Below are 21,292 nucleotides of genomic sequence, written 5' to 3'. Positions count from 1 at the left end.
TCCTACTGATTTATAAATTGAAAGTAAATTGTCTTTCGGTCAACCTTAGTAGATTACTATTGCGGAGATACTTTTGTTATATTTCATATTTTAGTTTCCAAATAAATGCTTTACTTTCAAAGAATTATTTTTTACTAAAGACGCATTCAATAACATGATTGTACCATTAGAGGAATCAATTCAATAACAATGCAATGTAAGGAACGGCAAATGGATGCCACCTAATTCCGACGCTGGTACACGGGGCGTCCAGCGCTGGTAACGAAAGGGTTAAAGTAGCCGGGACTAAAACGACGTTTAATACATATTTATCCTCAAACATGGCCGCCATCTTTTTCACACACATTTTCCCGCCATGTCACATAAGACTACGTAACGTTTTTAATCGTTGATCCTTTGACGTAAGTCCGTCAATTTAAAATAAATTACCGACTGCGATGCAATTATATCAGAATCGATTATGTAACTAAAGTAATAGGTAAAACTAATCCGTACAAACAATTCAATACTCAATACGCGAATTTATGTTATACATACAAGACCTCTTGTAAATATTATATTTAGTTTTGCCATTAATATTGTTACAAAGAAAGACATTTTTTATTGTACGTAATATTTATTACTATTACAATGTGTTTAATTATTACTTTAATATAAAACCATTAACACATATAAAAGCGTATTCGAAGTTGTGTCTCCATTAAAGCTAGTTATCGATAGCAACACTCTCTATCGGAAAAGTTCTTTACTGCCAATTGTTTGGATTGTTTTATGAACTCTAAATTATAATGGCGTTTAGAGGAAGCCATACCCTTTAAAACTTAACATAAATCATAATCCAGTGATTTCGATCAGGACTAGATGACGGTCAGTCTTCAGCTGTAATAAACTTGGGACCATTCATTTCTAGCCAAGCTTGGGTGGATCAAGCTTAATGAACTGGTGCCGTGTCTTGTTGGAAGGACCATTCTTGGTTATCAAACCTGGTTTTGTTAAGAGGATTAACTACCTTCTCAAGAATAGTATCTTGGTACACTTGGGATTATGTTTTGATACCTTTCTCACAAAAATATGGCTCTATTTAAAGTTTTATAAATTATTAATATGTGTTACTATATGTGCGCCCGCCAAAAAAAAATTAAATTGGACCGTTATTTAAAAAGGTTGCGCACACCTTATTTAGAGACATGACATGGAAGTTTACAATACATGCAGTTGCCAATAAAAGAGTTAATAATTTTATGAAGCATAGAAAAAGGTATAACAGTAGTGAGAGATAAGGGTAAACATAAAATACAAGATTTTTACGGACAGTTCATTTTTTATTTTTAAACATTGTGCGCTTTGTCATGGAACAAATGCATGATTATAAATATCTCCATATACACCTGAGACGACTCTCTCGTCCGCTTAATATTCAACGTTTCCAAACGCGAAAAAAATAAATTTGATTTCTTTTGAACAAATTGAGCACTGTAAATAGTAAGTTTATAGTGTTAAAATAATCGATAATTCAAAAGCGCGTGTAAACGTCTACTTGAATAAAGATATTATGAATAAAAAAAAATTCAACCAGTATGCTGAATTAAAAAAGACGATAGACCATCTCCGTTTTTCTAAAAAACGAGTAAGAAGTCATCCCATTAGCACCATTCCACTGGAGAGTTTTCTTAGAGGCGTACCAAGCGTCTCCACTTCCTTCTGATCCACACAGACCGAGTATAGCCCTGATCTCTCCAGAGTCAAAGTGAATAAGTGCCAGCTTGCGCGCTTCTCTTAGACCACATCGTTGTTTTCCATCAGGTGAGTTGGCGATCAAACGCTGACAAGCAGGTGTTAGAAAAAATAATTCTTTTATTACATATATCAAATCTTTTTTTAACCTATGTATATATAGTTTAGGAGTCAGTAAACAATGGCTCAAGCCGCTGGTGATTCTGTGACCAAATTTTAAGAGCATACAAAATGAAATATAATTTCATTTCTTTATATTATTATCAACATAGCATTATTCATAGTGAACTCATTTGTATGTCATGGAAGAAAACAGAAGACTGAAATTTAATAAAAACTAGAAACAGATTTAGCTCTCAAGTAAAGGCAAAAACTTGAACTTAAAACTGCGAGGATTCCGAAGATGTTGTAAGGCGGACCAGCTGGCCAAAGACGCGACCCTGAAGAGTAGAAAGAAGAACCTGAAGAACCAGTGTACGAGAGATGTCCTATTTTATTCGTCAAGCGACAGATTAGGATTCGGTGACGGGAATATTTTTCCCGAACGCCATCTCATCTTACCGCAAGCTTCGCCAGTTAAAGCTGTACTTGGTTCTAGTCCAGATATTCCCCAGGTTCAGATTACACAAGGCACAGGGTTCTACCTGATTACCTGCATAGGTTTAAACTCAAGGAGAGTCTCTCGTGCAAATTCTGCGGTTGACCAGATCGTGGTACGCCTTATCATACGCTGCACCGTATTTGGCGCGGAACTACTCGATTGCCAGTTTCGGTTGTTGTAAAGAATAGAGAAGGCCAACTGGCTATGCTGGTAGAAGATGAAGAAGAACATCACATCTTCTTAGAGCACTGAAAAAGGTAATAAGTTACATAATTATAATAAATAAGTCCTGGTCGGGTAAGAGTAGAATGAAATACAAAATGTAAATAAACAAAATAAAATATGAAAAATGTAAACTAAAGTTTTGAATGCCAAAATAAATAAATATAAAAATAAAAATGTTCAAAGTAGTATCCTGGAGATGAAGGCGAAGTAAGAAAGGCGATGTAAGAAAGGAAAATAAAGTATGAAAAATAATGAGATTATGTGACTAATAAAAGAAACATGTGTGGAAATTATTAAGCAGGACAAAATATGAGGATGAAAATAAAATTACTAAGTGAAAAACTTGTTAAAAAGAATAATTTCCCTGCGCACCCCAGACAGGGGATGTATAGGGTCATATATGGGAGCCATATAAAACAAAAGTGCCGTCGTTCAAGAGGCCACAACAAAATCAAACGGTATGGGTTTTGTAAATACAAGAGCAGGCAATTCATTCTCAAGTTTTACTATTGCATATTTTCCTTTAGACTTTAAAAGGATTTTTTACAAATTTGTAAACTAGTATTTATTGATACAAGGTACAAGAATATTTTTATTTCCAGTGCTCACCTTATGTACATCGCTATTTTTTTAATTTATTATCATACTAATGCATATAGACAAGGTTATATAAGATAAACAAAATAAACAAGACTGACATTTTAAACTTTACATGTAATGGGATGCTAAACATTTTATTTTGTGATGAAATTATAATGCAATAGATATAGATATGTTGTATGTTTTTTTTATTAATTCTAATTGGTATTGCTAGTTTTTTTTTTTCAAATTATTCATTTTTCGCTTAAACTAAACGCAGACAGTTGGGAGATGGTTGCCGCTATTTGATACGGATCTTTCTTCTCCCAGCTGCGAGGCACGAGAGCGTTTTATAATTTTTGCAATTTGTCTTGCACAATTTTTTCTTATGGGTTATTAATTTATACATATTAACAATATAATTTGAAATACTTAATAATATATTAGTTGCTACATTATTTTATTTGATATCGCTGCCCAAGCACTACAGACCGTGATATTTTGTATGTTATACAGGTACGATCGTTAGTTACATATTTAAATTAAGATAATATATGAGGTGCAGAATAATAATCAATAAATAACCGGTTCTATTGTTGGTTATAAAGTAAGCGGATAATAAATCTAAGACATGATAAATTCTCAAGGTTTATTATTAGTTATAAATTCTTTACAATGTATATAGATATTTTTTTAAGTTTTTTTTTTTAATACGCTTCTTAAATTGATTTCATCGTGATCTGTAAATAGCCCAAAAAGAAACAAGTTTATTGTGGTCACTTTTACAACATCCTTTTAATTTTTTCTGCACCGGTCTCACACTGCCCAAATGTGATTTGCAGATTCGTCAAGTTCGAGGTGGCAGAGCTGAGAGTGTGGCTAGCCCAAGATTTCTTTTAAGGTGGCGAAGCTCGAAGATCACTTCGGTGAACGCACCATGGAGTGACTAGGATCAAGGGCGTGCTCTCTCCGATGGGGCGTTCAGGCCGCATCTCCTCGCCTTTATAGACAATATAATTTTTAAAGCTCAGGCAAGGAACGGCAGCTGCACCCAGGTATAGGAAGAGGAAATAACGCCCACGCGCTGGTATGGACTGGCCAATTAATGTAAAAATTAAACAAATATGGAAAATAGTAAAATAAAATGGAAAACAGTAATAGTAAAAAAAATTTCAAAAATTTATATTACAAATATAGCAAGAGGATCTTGTATTATTTCTTGAAACGTTTTCGTAACAATATGTCGTTTATATATTATTTACTGTGAGAGATTTACAGCTGTGTGTTATTATGTAAGTACAAAATAACAGTATTATTAAACTAGAAACCAATTACACGTCTTTACACTAGACACACTATTGTGTTAAGTTACAAATAGCAAGTGAAGTAAATTTATAGATATTGTCGAAAAATTAGGTGTGAACATTTTCAGATCTGCTACTGAATAGATTTAAACCCAATATTACAAAAAATATTGTTGAAAAAAGTTAATAATGTGTGAAATTAAACGTTGTCGACATTCATTTATATAGCTAATACTACAAAAGACACTTTTTCTAAAACTATATTTTCATAGAGCAACTATTGAGTTTCTCGCCGGCTCTCAGCAGAACTGCCTTCCGAGCAGGTGGTAACCGTCTGTTTTTTAAAAACCTCTCTGCTCTCCTACTAAGTGTAAGCAAAGTACATTATTTACGATAAGTTTTTCACGATTAATTTTTTTTTATTTTCACACTCCTCTTTATCTTTCTTAGGATATTTTATTCAATCCTCTGTTGTCCTATTCATTCTCTTCTATTCCTTTCCATATCCTTATACCTATCATACATTGTCTCCTTCAACTTCCCTCCAAAATACTGTAACAATTCTTAATTTTTAATTTAGATCTTTGTTTTACAATTTTTGTGTTTAATTAAGTTTTATTTTATATTTATTATTTTATTATACTTTACTATTATACATTTCCATATTACAATTTTCATTTCGGTTCTTCACAGTTTTTTCGCAATGTTAATCTCTCTTTATTTGACATACGTCTTATTCATTTTTATTAATATTCCGATTATCCTTCTTCAGTACTTCAGAAAGATCTGGTGACCATGCTCTTGGCTAACCAGCGAGGTGATGTAATTGTTCTCTATTCTTTTCTGCAACCAAAACTGCAGCAGTCTGTTTTTTGAGCGCCTTATACGGGATAGGCGGTGACTTTGTATACCACGGTCTGGTCCACTCTCAGATCTATGAAGATACTCGGAGAATCCACAGTGTTCCGTGAAGGTCGCTTCATGTTGAAGTAACAATGCCGACATTTTATGTTGATTGAAGATTCGAAAGTGTTTGTGACAGCCTATTTGAATAAAGAATATTTTGATTACTTTATATTTACTTTATTATTATTAATGTGCCAGTTAAAAACAAAAGATGGACACAAAAAGGTTCTACTTTAGCTGTCACGTTAAAATAAAAAAAATACAAAAACAAAAAGATGATTCTATGAGCTTAATTTATCCATTGCTTGACTTTGGATCTAGTTGAGGTGTTAAAAAAGGATTACAGCATTGAAATGTAGGGGAGAGTAGGGTAATGAGAGTCAGTGGGTAATGAGAATCACCCACACATCCACAAAACAGTACACGAGAGCGACTCGTAAATGAGGTTCTCTACCCTGCCCTGGCCCCCAGGCGTTGCCTCGAAAGTCTCGCACCAGTTGGCGCCCGCACTTCTGAGATATGGCTGTATTTTGTTTTTTCGCTCCGCTGATCGAATTTTTCGTCAATGTAAATTAAAAGGTAAGTGTCGAATAATTTGCAGTATACGATTAAGACATTCACACGTGCTTAGTTAGACATTCAAAATTGTGATGTGCAGTTCTTAGCGTGATAATATGTTACAGTTTTATTTTCATTCATTTTTTTTCTAATTTGTGTAGAAGTGGGTAATGAGAGTCGGGCGACTCCCATTTCCCACGAATGATCATGTATCGAAAGAATCATAATCACCAGTTCCGAGCAAATCAAAAGAATTTCATCCCATAGTACCGAGCACACCAAAACAGTCAGTGTCTGCGATTAACTCATCAGATCCTAGCACTTCAAGTCAAATTACATTGCATGATTTAATCAAGTTACCAGAGAAGACACGTATTATTAATACAAGACAATGCCGAAAGAAACAACATGCAACACTTTTAACTTCAACGCCATTGAAAGAAAACCTTGTAGAAAAAGAAAATAAGAAAGAAAAGAAAAAAGGAGAAACACAGAAAGAAAATAAGAAATGGAAAGGTAAAGGTCAGGGGAAAAAAGTAAAGTAGTGAAGAAGACTCATGAAAAGGTAAAGCGTCAAATACTTCAAGAATCGAATGAAACCTCTGTATCTGATGTTGGTACTAACGATTTGTGCCAGCATGATGAGGATGATGAGCTAAAAGATGTGGGAAACAAGTGCCCAGTATGCAACGATTTCGGCAGAAACAATGAGATATGGTTCAGATGTACCTCATGTGGTCTATGGGCTCACTCGGAATGCACTGGGTGGGACTCAGCTCAAGGTTATGTCTGTGATATGTGCTAGATTTTCATTGACTCTGATTGCCCCCAGGGTGACCACCATTACCCTCATATCGGTGCAATGGGAGTCAAATCTGTTTTTTTTTTAAACTTGAATAATTTTCGAAGTTGATTGCCAAAGTGAATGAAACTGATCTCAATTGATAGTATATTAGTTATATTATATTTAAAGGCGGTTGCAATAAATATTTTGTTTTATAATTAATGTTTATTTGATTTCTCGCTTAAGTGACCCCCATTACCCTGTTTTACCCTACGTACTGGAAGACCTGCAGTTTGACACAAGAGCTTTTTTTTCATTTCTAGACGATAAATTTTTTCGACCCTCGCAACGCATCCGTCATCTAGATACGGTAAAACCTTACAGGTGTACCTATCAGAGACTTTGAATTTTCATTCTTTATGTCCTCCGTTTCTGAGCGCCTCTCGTACCTCGTCTTGCGTACACAAGGATATTATATCAATAATAATTTCTTTACAGAATTCTATTATTTACATCCTCATTTTTCTTCCATCTTAATGTACCACTTTTTCTTTTATTTCACATAATTTTCATTCGTTGGGAATGACTATGGAGTGGCGACCACTAGCCGGCAGGTACTTCTAGGTGGAATGTCGTCATAGGTAGCAGGAATTCGCTGGATAGGAACAGTGGAAGACTGATCATCGTGTCAATTGTTGGCGGATGATAATGCTATGAAATGTTTACTGACTGATATATGATAATGAGTGTGATGTGATACGGCAAAAAATGTGACCGTGAAGTTACTAGGAAATTATATAGCCGCAAGTGTTTTCTGACCCCCACTATCGGGACCTCTAGTAACCTTATCTATTCTGAGACAGAGACTTTGTTTTTATTCAATAATTTTTTCATGTGTTAATAATTTTTTCATTGTTCACTCTTCTATCGTTCGATCTTTCATTCGTTTATTTTCCCCCTTTCTACAATACTTCTATCTTTCCCTTACATATCCATTTTTTCCTTTTATTCACCATTCTTCCTTTTTCTCATATCTTAACTATTACAATTTCTTCGTTTTTATTCTATATCACATTTTTTATCTATTCTAGGTAAACATTTTTTATATATATTATTTAATTTACCTATTTATTTGCCTATTTTTACACTTGTTTTACAATTTTTTATTTAAGCTCAATTTTTGTTTAGTTACACACAATAGTTTTGCACATTAGGAACGTCAGTCTTGTTTCTTCGTCGTTGGTTAGCGAGGCCATAGTCCTCGCCAATGTCGTCCCTGCCTAACCGGCATTCGGAGTCGACCCGGAGTCCTGAGTATATCCTGATGTCGTGAGTATTAGGAGTGATGTACCATCATGCGTAATGGCCCGCGCTATAGGGGACCTTTCGTACAACCTCTGTCTTGGTTTGAAAGGGAAATTTTTGCTTAATCATTTATTTTCTGTCTTCTTACGTCGTTCTCTCCCTCATTCTTCTTTTATCCGTCAGATTATCTTCCACACCTATCAATTTTAAACTTTCACCCTTGCTTAGTAACCCTTACCGTTCCTCCTATATTGATACTTTAAAATTTAAATTCATTTTGTAACATTCTAAATTCTAATTTTTATTGTTTTAATTTATTTTCGTATCACAGTATTATCATTTAATTTCTTTATCAAATTTTGTTACCTTTATTTTTTATTACTTCTTCGTTTCATTACCTCATATTACTTTATTTAAAACCTTCTAGCAGTAATCCAAGAAGTTCCGGCGGCTTTCCTCTTAACTTATCAATGAGGCGATGTTCCCTTGTATTACTTTTTGCAATTAAACCGGCATTCAACTCGTAACGCGACAAATGCGAAACTTCTCATCTAAGAGTGAGTTTATGAGAATATTTCATAATCATCGGTTCATGTTAAATTTTATATTTTTTTGTATTTTGCTCTTTTTCAAAAGGTTGCCGATCTCTGGTGTAGGCGATGTAATTCCACATAAACCGGTCCATCCGATTAAGGCGACATGCTTAGAGAACCTAGCTCTTAGATAGCAGGTTATATGTACAGGATATGAAAGTGTAATATTGAATAAATTCACACTTTTCCTTTCGTTTTGATTATTGGAGAAAGATATTGAGAAGAAGAGAAGAAATTCGTTCCAAAGACGCCTATACATACGTACATTCAGTTTTATTTTAATAAATTTAAATAGTTTGCAGTTGCAGATTGCGTTTACCTAACCCCCACCAAAAATACGCCTTTTAATTTTCTAGAGTTTGGACAACGGAACTGGCAGCGATTCTGCCCACAGCAGCTCTTTCTCTACTGTTCTCACTATTATGAGTCTTGTTGTTCATTTCTCTTCAGGATGTAGACCTAGAATGCCCACAGTATCGGCTTTTATAGTCGTCAACGAGCATTCTAGTATGTAATAATTTTAATACTTGAAAGTTTGAAATGTATGACATTGTCAATTTATTTGCAAGCCAGCTGCAGTAAAAACCTAAGCAGTCGTTACAAAGCTATAATTTGGATACTCGATCTGATGGATTTTAGTCATACCAACTTCTTGAAACTTTTCTTAACATTTTGTGGGTGACAGCTATATTGACGTTTCCTGCTTTCATGACAATATTTATTTATTTTCATTATTTATTATGCACTCTGTGTTTGGCACTAATCGGTGTAACATAACTCTTGAAGATGCCTCGTTGAGGGGTGAAACACGTGTTGAGTGGTTTGGCGGTGGCAGTTGTATTATTAGCACTGTTTGCCGCATACGCATTTATCAGCGGGCTGGCGGGCGGTGCACTTTGTTGCACGACTACCACTGCATGTGCGGAAGTAGCTAAATATTGGTCCTTTTTTTACTTAGGATGGACTTCCATAAGGTAACGCCTGATTCCATTAAATATTATTTATTTACACTTAAAATTTGTGTACTACTATTTCGGATGAAGTTAGTGGTACTAAGCATGGGAACTTTTACAGCTTCATCGGTACTGAGTTCACAGGGTTCGTGAATCCCACATCCATCATCAGAACTCATTTTTCGTTAGTTTATTTTATTATTAAAAAGTATTAACCCAATCTTTATATCCATCTCTCCTTTTTTACATATACACATATGTATATGTAAACTCGTCTACAATTCTAAAAACAAAGAAAAAAAATATATTTCTTGTTTTTACTACTACGACTACTAATATTTTGTTTCTATTTAAACATAAATAAAAACAAATGAAATACAGTTTCAATAAATAATTTATTAGCTTTTCATTTTTTGAAAATAGAACCTTGTAATGTTTTCTTCTATTTTTTTCTCTTCCAAGATCGCTGTGATGATCGGTCTTACATAACACGCAGTCAGACATTCCGATACCGTCAGACATTCCGATATTGCGCTTTTAATAAAAAAAATTAGTTAGATGCAAATATTAAAGCCTAAGAGATTTTGTTACAAGTCTGTGCATACTGTTAGGTTGATCGGAAAGTAAAACCGTTTCCGTCGACATATTTTACAGAAAAACCGATTGATTTTTACCGCTCTTTTCTTCAAAATAAATATAGAATTAACTTCAGCAGCGCTGCCCTGTAATAAATTACAATTAAAAATGCTATTTAATTTATTTTATCGCTCGAGCCGTACCAAAATCCTGCTGATTACCTTGTGATCGCAAAGTATAAATTTCTAAAACCATTTTACCATTAGGAATTTAAGAATAGTTAACGGTGGTGCTAATGTGTAAGAAAAATTGTAAAAAATTATAAAACGCTGTCGTGCCTCGCAGCTGGGAGAAGATAGATCCGTATCAAATAGCGGCAACCCTCTCCCAACTGTCTGTGTTTAGTTTAAGCAAAAAAAAATATCGTAAAAAAAAAAACACTAGCGATACAAATTAGAATTAATAAAAAAAATGAAACATAAAGGGGGATCTGGCGAAGTGGACCCCTGACTACGGGCCCGTACGCATAGAACAGCCTCAATAAGCCTACAGACATCACCACAGATAACTAATTAAATTTACCAATATTACACTCGAAATATAACGACACAATTTTTTTTGTTAGTAATTAGACAAAATATTAAACGAAAAATTAATGCAAGCAATTTCATTTATATAAATAAAACTTATATAATTTTTAATATATTTTAAGTAAGAAAAGGACCAATATTTAGCCACTTTTGCACATGCAGTGGTAGTCGTGCATTAAAATGCACCGCCCGCCAGCCCGCCGATAAATGCGTATGCGGCAAACAATGCTAATCACACAACCGCCACCACCAAATTACTCAACACGTGTTTCACCCCTCCACGGGGCATCTTCAGGAGTTATGTTACACCGATTAGTGCCAAACACAGAGTCATCTCTGTCTACTACCACTGCATGTGCGGAAGTGACTAAATATTGGTCCTTTTCTTACTTAGGATGGACTTTCGCGAGGTAACGCCTGATTCCATTAAATAATATATTTTGATTACATTACAATAAATGGCTACATTGCACTGAACAGATGTTAGCTGGGCCCTTATATTTCTGACGTCCACACCCTGTGTGTGTTCATAATCAATCTTGTTAAGACCGTCAGATGACGCCAGCTGCAAACGGGTCTATTGTAAAAACAATGGGATAGGCCTAAGTCCAGCATTGAACGTAATACGAATGTAATGATTATAATGAATTAGTAAATAATTGTTTATTGATTTCATTTTAAATTTAAATATCTTTAATTGTAAGTATCAAACATTATATTATTATTAAGAATTGTATTTTAAATGTGCGCATTGATTTCAAGATTTAATTTACTTAGACATTTTCTGTATAAATGTATAATATTGTGATCAGAAAGTAAGGTAATGTTTATAAAATCCTTTATTTAACAAATCAAATGTCAAATCAATTTCGTCCCCTTCATAGTAACACTCGTCCGATAAAACAAACTTTTGCCAACACTTTTCCCAATGCTCAGAACAGTCGGAGTAGTATTTTTCCGGTATAGCCTTCAAGACATTCTTTGATTCAGTTTTTATGTCCTCATTTATTTATGTCGTCGGTCCAACTTCCTCTGGGGGAAGGACAGGGTTATGGGTACCACAGCAATACTAGATCACTACGCTTTGCTGCCTTTCACGGGTTCGCTGGTGGACGATGAAGGCCCCCACCCTCAACGCTCGCGAACCTGACAACCTTTTAATCGCCTTTTACGACAGGCAGCGAATACCTTAGCTCTATTCTAGTGAATCTGTGCTAAAAGGTTAAGTTGAACTCTTAGCCGGTTATTGTGCTAAAAGATTGTTAAACTTACCTAGCCGGTTATCATTATTAAAACTAAAATACTATTAAAAAAAAACAGGAACTAAATCTAAATAAATTAAATTTCATCTTTTTAGCGAATAGACGCCCACTGCAAGGTAGACATGTCCGAAATATGGTCACAATGACCGAAATAGCGCTGCTGGCATCCAACGAGTTCCCGCGACCTTCACTGTATTGTTAGACTACCTAGTGCGGGTCTGCCCACGCCGCGTCTAGCTGCTCGTGATCAATACTCGAGAACCGCAATTAATAAAGAAGATAATAAAAAACTATATATGTATATATATTATTTTCTAATAACAAGTTAAAACGCATATATGATATAATATTATATACGAGTCAATTACGTCGTTATCTATAAAAACGAAGAGGACAGAAGAATCGGCACGCGTACTAGCTACATATTAATCGAAATTTACAAGCGTGCGGTAAAACCCGTGTGCTGCTTAAATACGTTTTATTTATAAAACATCTATTTATACTAATTATTGCAATACTTTGACTTATCTGACATTAGATACATATTAACATACTGATGAAGACGTAATATATTATTGAATTCACTTTTGTATAGAGAAATAATCAGCGAAAATCTTTTACATATATCTCCAAACATCTTGTGTAATTATTCTGTAATATGTTATATTAATTTATATTTTCTATTTGATTGTGACAGGCTGATTACTTCTGGCAGCAGTCTGCAAGGACAAAGAAAACAAAAGTATTATCATTATAATTTTAATTGACTTTTTGGATACCATATACAAAACATTAATTAACAAAATCAAACATTTAGTCACTAGTAGAAGCTTTTACACCTATAACCAATCACGCTGTACTTATAAATGCCTTTTCTATTAATTTATTACAAAATTACTTTAGGTAAATAGACTTACATACATCGGATTTATACTAGTGCAATTAAAATGCTTATTGTTATTAAAATATCAAAAAGTAATTAGTATTTGTAACACCGAACGCTTAAATAATTACGCGCTCCAAGGGGAATTACGATTTGCAAAACCTGCGCAGAAACCAGTCTGCTATAACTAACATAAAACGATAAAATCGTAAGGCGCGACCAGAATATATTGTTGCGTCACCGACTGAAATATAACGGACACATTGCAATGTCACCACACATGCCAAATTATTATAATACGTTTCATAAATATTCAGGAAAATCTAAAAATTAACAGGAGCATGAAAAATTGTATATGATCTTTTCCAAAAAATGATAATATTTTTAAACTAAATTTGAATATCGTATTATATTTACAACTCACGATTTTATTCTTCATTTACGCAACATTGTAAAGTGAGTAGTAGTATTATATTACTATTTTTAAAACTTACATGTTTTGTTTAAATTTTTTTGAATAAAACTTTATTTTATCAAAATAAAACTTTAGGATAATTTTGATTTAATTCTCTATTACTGAAAGTTTTGAAATTCTTCCTAGAAATACAGAAATTAATAGTCCTTACTGACGTTTCTTTAATAAACCATTACATAAACTTTATGATGTAATAATGAGATGTATCTTGATGTACATCTTTAGATTAATCAGAGAAACATGTGTGTAAAGCTTACAGTCCAGATTTAAATACTGAAAAAATGTCACATATTCATAGTTACCTATTTTATACCATCCGCATACAAAACTAATTTAGTCTGTTATTAACCATACTATAAAAAAATGTTTACAAAATCTATAAATTGGTACTATAGTATTTATAATACATTACAGACTTATCTAACATATTTCGCAACGTAGTGAAACAATTCGTTAAATTATTGGATTTACGACATAACTATATATATGTTTAAATATCAAAGTAAGTATTTCGAGTCATTGTAAGTAAATTAAATAATAAATATAAATATAAGTGTTTATTGTAGGTGTTGATAATAATGAAAAGTGTAGTACACGTATCGTTATCATGTCGTCGTTGTGATATTGTAAGCAGCAGTTATGTCAAATGTATGTTTAATCTGTGGCTTTGTACACCTGTCATAGTCTGTAGAAGCTATTTTGAGCTCACAAGTTAAGACTCGTGCGCCGAGTGTTGTTGTGTCGTTTGCAAATAAAATTCGCTAACGAAATAGCCATTTTAAGTGTACTTTAATGTTGTGTTTTAATAACGTTAGACGTCCACGGATATAAACTGGATTGCAGTGTTTATTGTGACGATGAAATAGTTATGAGAAACTTGTTTTGGTGATTGCACATTTACCAGATGAGGTATGTTCCAAATAAATAATTGAATCACAATGTTTTCCTTGTGCATTATCAGTGCATTCTGCATAACGGCATAAAAACACTGTTAAATGCTTGACAAGTTGTTTTTATTTAATGTGTATATTATTGTTGATATGAAAATCGATTTATTGATTGTCAATAGCAATTAAATTAAAAATAAAATTGCTCGATTTTGTTTTTGACCTAACTTTTCCTCTAATATTTTTAGACATGTACATTTGTAATACAATTTATTTATATAGATTATCGATATTTAATATAACATACTAGATTTAAGATATAGATTACACAAAATTATAAGAGAGCAAACACAAGATAACCAATACAAACTTTTTAGCAATTAATGCCAGTGGTATTCTTAAGAGTTCTGGACTATTTACGATTAATGTTCTTTGTTTAACACAAATAACTGTTGTAATGATAGCACAAGTATTTTTTTAATAATTTTACCACAGAAATTTTATCCACAGAATAAAAATATACAAAAAGCTTAGCATTATTAAGTTATATTTATTCGATAATAATAATGATATCATTTTAATACAAACTTGCTGTATAAAACAATTCTTCATATCCTTTTTACAGCCATGAATATGTCACAAGCATTTTGTAACTACTGCTAAATCTCAATACTTGTATGAAGTTGAAGAATACACAGAATTCATTATTTCCTTAGAATACACTCACTCCACTACCATGTTAACTTCTTAAACTTCTCTATATAATCAAAAGTCAATGTATCATGCTTTATATCCACAAAAAGTATAAGAATGAACACTTATTTACAAATATATCAAGCATCTGAGCACTACTTCTTACTCTTTACTCTTTCGGTGGCTTCACCCCTGTTACAGTGTTTCTGAGAGCCTGAAAACTTAGTAACTGTAAGGAGATTTAAGATATATAGAGGTTGTATATGGTAGAGTACCCTTTGCATTCTACCATATGTAACCTGGTAAAGTTTTAAATATCAAAGATACTGAAAGACATATCAATTTAATTATTAGCCAAACAGTCACAAGAAACAATTAATATGCTGAATCATCATGTCATCACCTAAATAAGATTTTTCTAAATTGACAATGTGTTGATTGAGTCTGTGCTTGAATATATGTGTATTCTGTGCTGACACTACATCTTCTAGTAATTTGTTTTATGCTTTGAATACTATAACATATTGAATATTTTGTCAGGGTTCCTAATAGCAGCTTATTTGTAGATATTTATCATGTCAGATGGAGATCCTTTGCAAAGCATAGACATTAGTCTTGTGCTGCTTGCTTTGTGATGAATGACTTTCTGGGGCCTTGACTGTATTGTTGGTCCATCTACCCATGCCACATCTATCAGCTCATGGTTGCCATTCAAGATTTTTCTTTCCCCAGCAACCATCAATTGTCCACCACCCACTATTACTTCAAGCAAGCAATTCTTCAAGCTACATTGCTAACCTTGAATTTAATTATTATTGGGTGTACAATTTTTAATATCTTATATCAATATCGTTTCTTGTGTAAATTTTTAAATATGAACCGTAATGAAATATAAATTTTGCTAACACTCACAGATATGATTAATGAAATTTTCACCTCAAGCCTCTAAAATTACACAGTATCCAGTATACTTGCGAATTGATAATTTATGTTCCTAATAGAACATCAAAACAGTCACCGGGATGCCTGTAAATAAAAATATTTATAGTCAGTTGTAATAACTTATCTTTTAAATTACATGTCATGTTTGTACATAAATACATGTCAATCACCTTGCTAGGTATATCCTTAAATATTCTATTTACAGATGTTCCATAATTCAAAGTCAAGCCAATACTTGATATTGATTGCAAAGGTTGTGCTTAATATGCATAATAAATTTGTATTGTAATATAGCTCTTGAACTACATATTAATATTTCATCTAAATTATTTTGAGATTTGTCATTCCATTTTATATAAACACTTATTTTGTTATTCTGGATGAACGCAAATGCTAAAACCCAAAATCATAAAAATTGATCCAGCCTTCTTGAATTAAATGAATGGTGTAATTAACACATGTTTATTTTATGATTGTCAACAAAAAGCTTTAAAGCTTATATCTATTTCCAATCACTCTGTATAGTGATTATATTGAAATATGTTACATTAATTTAATTTTTTTTTTTTGAAATTTGACTGGCTAATAACTTCTGGCAAGATAAATACAGTTTGCAGGGTCTGATAGTAAATAAAATTTAATTTATAATAAGAGGAATTTTGACAATGATTTTTTTGCTATATTTTCATAACAATAATTATTACTTCTGAAAACCATTGATTTTTGTGGATGGGTTGTTACATATTAGTGTAACTGGAAAGTAATGTTACTATAAATTAAATTCACATGACTACATTTTTAACAAGTTTTTATTTCTAATCAACAATATATTCACCTTCCTTATCAACAACCTTTTTCCACTGAGTATACAAATTTTTAATGCCGGAGTGGTAAAAATCAATTGGTGTCCCTTTAAAATATGCCGACAGAAACGACATTACTTTCTGGTCCACCTAACACTTTAATTGACTGCAAAAATGAGCAAGAAAAATAAGTTGCATAAAATTATACAAGTTACATTTGACATATGATATAGTTCTCGGACTCATCTTTGTTTTACTGTTCATATTTTATTTGATAATGACCACACCCCAATGTTATCTTATCAATGATAACATGTCCACACATTTACAATCATCACATGTTTATTATCTACATATGTCTTGGTTAAGAAGATTCTTAGTCAATATTTTTTTTAAGTAGTGTAATAAACTTACAAGTGGATTGGTTGAAATGTACTCTAGGATAGGTATGTAGATTCAATTCCATGGACAGTGCAAACAAAAATATAATTTGAAAAACATTATTGTATTTATTTTCTCCTAAAAGTTAGTAAGTCTTTTAGAGGAACTGTTTATACATAAATCTATTCAATTTAATTGTAAATACAATTGTTTTGGGCACAAAACCTGTAAGGTTATATTTAATAAATGTGTATTATTTATTGGGGGACCAAAAAAGTAAAGTCATTTTCTAAAGTTAAATTCACACAACTGCATTTTGTCATAAAATACGTCCACCCCGAAATTTGTTGTAATTATTATTAATCTGTATGTTTTAAAAAAAATTAATACGATTTATATTTTGGGAGGGTCCGAAAGTAATGTCGCTTTCTTAAATTAGATTCACATGACTACATTTTTAACAAGTTTTTATTTCTAATCAACAATATATTCACCTTCATTATCAACAACCTATTGCCATCTAGTATACAAATTTTCAACTAATAAATAGATTTCACAATGTGTCATCAAGGATATAAAGGTACATTCTGTTTTTAAACATACAGGATAAAATTTTCAATTGCTCTCAGGGTTTTGATACCGGAAGATTTTTGAGGAAAATTTCGACGACTTCATAAGGAAAATAATATGCTGTCTCTGTCTATAAGTGATTTATAGTTTTTTTTTATGGTGGCGGCCATAAACTAGATGCCAGCATTATCTGTCTATGAAGGTTATTACATACATTATGTACACTTATATCAATATTTTTATTACTTTTCTAAATAAATTTTCATCTTATAGAAAAAAATGAGTTACAAGCTTTATAAAGTTTTTTTATCCTTTATGGACGAAACATTTGATCTCTGTCTCGTCTGATCTTAAGCGATGACGAGGTCAATGGTACCTTGGATGGGTTTTATTGCCTCCTAAGTTATAAAGGAAATAATAATACAGAAAGGTTTTCCACTTGGCTGTTTACATTATAAGAGTGTTAGCATCTTATTGTCTGATGAAAGAAAGGAGTTGGGTGAATAATATAGTGTAATTCTGCTGCACAATACAAAATGCAGTCTGCAGAATATGGTGAAACAGGCTGCTAAAACAATCTGATGTGCGCTTAAATAATATATTATATTGGATTGAACAAGACGAAACTTTGTTCGATTTAATAATACATCATGGAAGAAAATACAAAAAAATTGTATGTACAAAATGTAGTAATTTATTATTAATTAATACACATATATAGTAATAAACAATTCGGTGTTAATAATAGTGTATAATAGATGGCGTGGGCGTCAGCTTCTCAAGCCGTCAACGCCATATATGCATTAGCGTTTGAAGTATTTTATATTCAGTGACTTGTACAAGGTCAAGATTCGTACAGTTTAGTTTTTAGTTCGCGGATCTATGATTATAATTTAAAACTTAACAACTTTTCCGCCTATTTCCAATCTTGTGTAAAATTATCACTTTGAAGTATGTTACATTTTTCTTCTATTAGGATGCGATAGGACAATAACTAAAGGCAGTATGTCTGCAGGGACAGATAGTAAACTATAATTAATTTTGATATATATATATATATATATATATATATATACATATATATTCTTTTCTATTTTATATCCACGTAGGAACACTCACAGTGACCACTTGTCGTGTAAGTCATGCCTTCGAGCTACGAGGGTTCTGAACGCGCCCTGATATGAGAAGAGATCACAAAAAACTCGGATGTGTTTTCTCTGGTAGTTTTGTGTCCTATAAGTTATATAATAATCTCCTACCATGTTTTGTTATATATATATCGCGTCTCTTTTCGTGTCAAAAAGCTTCGACAAGGATCGGCCATCTATGATTACTATGTACTAAGCCGGTTTCTAGAAACTTCCACCGATTGAAGTCTAAACGCGAAGCCTTTGATTTTTTCATTCACCGTGATGCTCCAATGCTTCACTGGTGTTATCAATATATGTTTTCCTCTATAAATATTCACGGGTATTACCGACCGGCCATTAGAAACGAACACGGTGATAATAACTTTACTTTGCTTGTTCAATTACGATGATTAGAGAGGATTGATGTTGGAAATGTATCGATATCGACATCGACACATCGATTTTTTTTGACCCTTTTTAATTTTTTGAAAAGTTTTTCCCGAAATATGTATCACACATTATCAGTGATTCTAAAAGCTTTCTTAAAAATTGTCAGTCTACTATCATCATAGAAAGGTATTGTATCATGCATATGCTTTTATGCTGCTTAATATATGAAGACTAGTGCAACCACCCGGACTGCCTACATGTGTGCCTCATCAAGTTATCTTCGGAACCATGCGGTTGAGAAACTTTATATTTAGTTTGAATATTCCTTTTGAAGAGTGGAGATCAGCTAAGAAGGGATTTTACGTAAGTTCACCTACAGGAGGGTTGAAAAGGCGTTCATTTATTTGGCGAATGGGGGCGAAGAGGGACAGATTTATATTATATGATATTTAATTATAAGAAGAGTCTTTAATTATGAAATTCTTAACGCTGTGGCTAGCCCGCGATTTTGTGATAATTTATTTATGTATCTAGGCACTCTAATAGCAAAACATCCAGGCCATGGGCCTCCTCAAAATAAATCTATGGATCGATATACCATTACCATCTCGCTTGGAATGTGTGTTATAGAAACACGTGGTAGACTTATGACGTCAATACGAGATGTAATTCATTCTATGTTGATCCATCGTCAGTTACGTAAACGAGATAGGATCAGTATCCTTCCTTAGATTGCCAAGTGGTCCACGCTGACCTCCAAAGTTTCACGCCACACTTAGTACACGAACAACACTGAATCGACCAGGTAAGCCTTGTCTTAGCTGCCTCATCCTCCATCTGAGTGTCTAATGCAGGTTCAGAAACCCGAATGCTCTGGTTTAGTATAGTTCACAGACCCTTACGTCCCGTGAACTCATTTCAGATGAAACTATAAAAGCCTTAATGCTAACAGTAAAAACATCACAGAAACAATACAATATATGTTGAATAAAGAATTTTATAATTCGAAATTAGTACCTAATTCACCCGGGCGGGTACCCCAGCGGTAAAGAACTGAGACATACCATCGTAGGTCGCAGGATCAAATCTCCGGACACAACTTTATATATTTCACATTTTGTAGCGATAATTATATAGGATTGCCACTGCTCACAAATAAGTTTCCAGAGCGTGGTCAGCAGCGTCCTCTGCGTGCAAATCGTGGCGCCCATTGTATATCCCCCCTATAGATATCTTTGGGAGTGGCATACACCATGCAGTAAGCGTCTAGGGGCTGGAACAATGATGTTGACGAAGCTGTACAAGTTTTTGTTTTATTCGACTTAAAATGCTGCTAAAGGCTGCCCCGGGTAGTGCCTTTGCTTACCGAATTGGACAATCACACTTTCGACTCCCACCTTCCATCTCACTCTGACATACGTCAGTCTGCAAAATTTAATCGGAAAGTGACATCACTTTTGTATCTCTTTCGTTCATTCAATTTGTACACTATTTGTGTCACACACATACGTTTTATTTTCATATGTATATAAAAATATCAATTTAGATGTACACAAAATGTCCAAATGACAAATAAATTGAATGGTAAATCTAACGTCAGAAAATTAAAAAATATATAAACAATTAAGCTGTAGAATATCTTATACGATTTTGTGGAAAAGAAAAAAGATTTAATGGAATGAGGCGTTACATTGCGGAAGTCCATCCTAAATAAGAAAGGACCAATATCTAGCCACTTCCGCACATGCAGTGGTTGTCGTGCATGAAAGTGCACCGCCCGCCAACCCGCTCGTAAATGCGCATGCGACAGACAATGCCAACTACACAACCGCCACCGTAAATTCACCCAACACGTGTTTCACCCCTCCACGGGGCATCTTCAGGAGTTGTTACACCGATTAGTGCTAAACACCGAGTCCGAAAAAAGAAAAAAGAGCCGGTAAACGCGGCGTGAGTAGGTCCACTATTAGGTGAAGCGACGACATAGTCAAAGTCAGGAAGATCGATGCGATCAGCGTGACACCCATCATTGGGAGAGGCTTATGCCTCGCAGTGGGCATCTTTCAGCTAAAAAGAAAAAGAAGAAAATCAGATTGGTTTCCTCAATAATAACATCTTTCTCACAAAAAACTCTGAGGGGATTATTTGTGGTCGCTTTTACAATTTTT

The 21,292-nt window shown here is 33.3% G+C and overlaps 1 protein-coding gene across 1 annotated transcript in view; it reads left to right on the top strand.

Moving 5' to 3' along the window:
- The first annotated feature begins 14,052 nt into the window (after positions 1-14,052).
- Positions 14,053-21,292, top strand: part of LOC137927489 (uncharacterized) — a 93,842-nt gene continuing 86,602 nt past the window's right edge. Inside the window, exon 1 of the mRNA XM_068771305.1 lies at positions 14,053-14,237. The gene's annotated coding sequence lies outside the window, so the exon portion shown is untranslated. The remainder of the gene's footprint in view (positions 14,238-21,292) is intronic.

The sequence above is a fragment of the Battus philenor genome, unplaced genomic scaffold (assembly GCF_028537555.1).
Source record: "Battus philenor isolate CCGP_79_NKW_IND1 unplaced genomic scaffold, ilBatPhil1.0.hap1 SCAF_30, whole genome shotgun sequence".
In the NCBI taxonomy this organism is placed as follows: Eukaryota; Metazoa; Arthropoda; class Insecta; order Lepidoptera; family Papilionidae; genus Battus; species Battus philenor.
The sequence above is the reverse complement of the archived record's forward strand: the minus strand, read 5'-3'. Positions and strand labels throughout refer to the sequence as shown.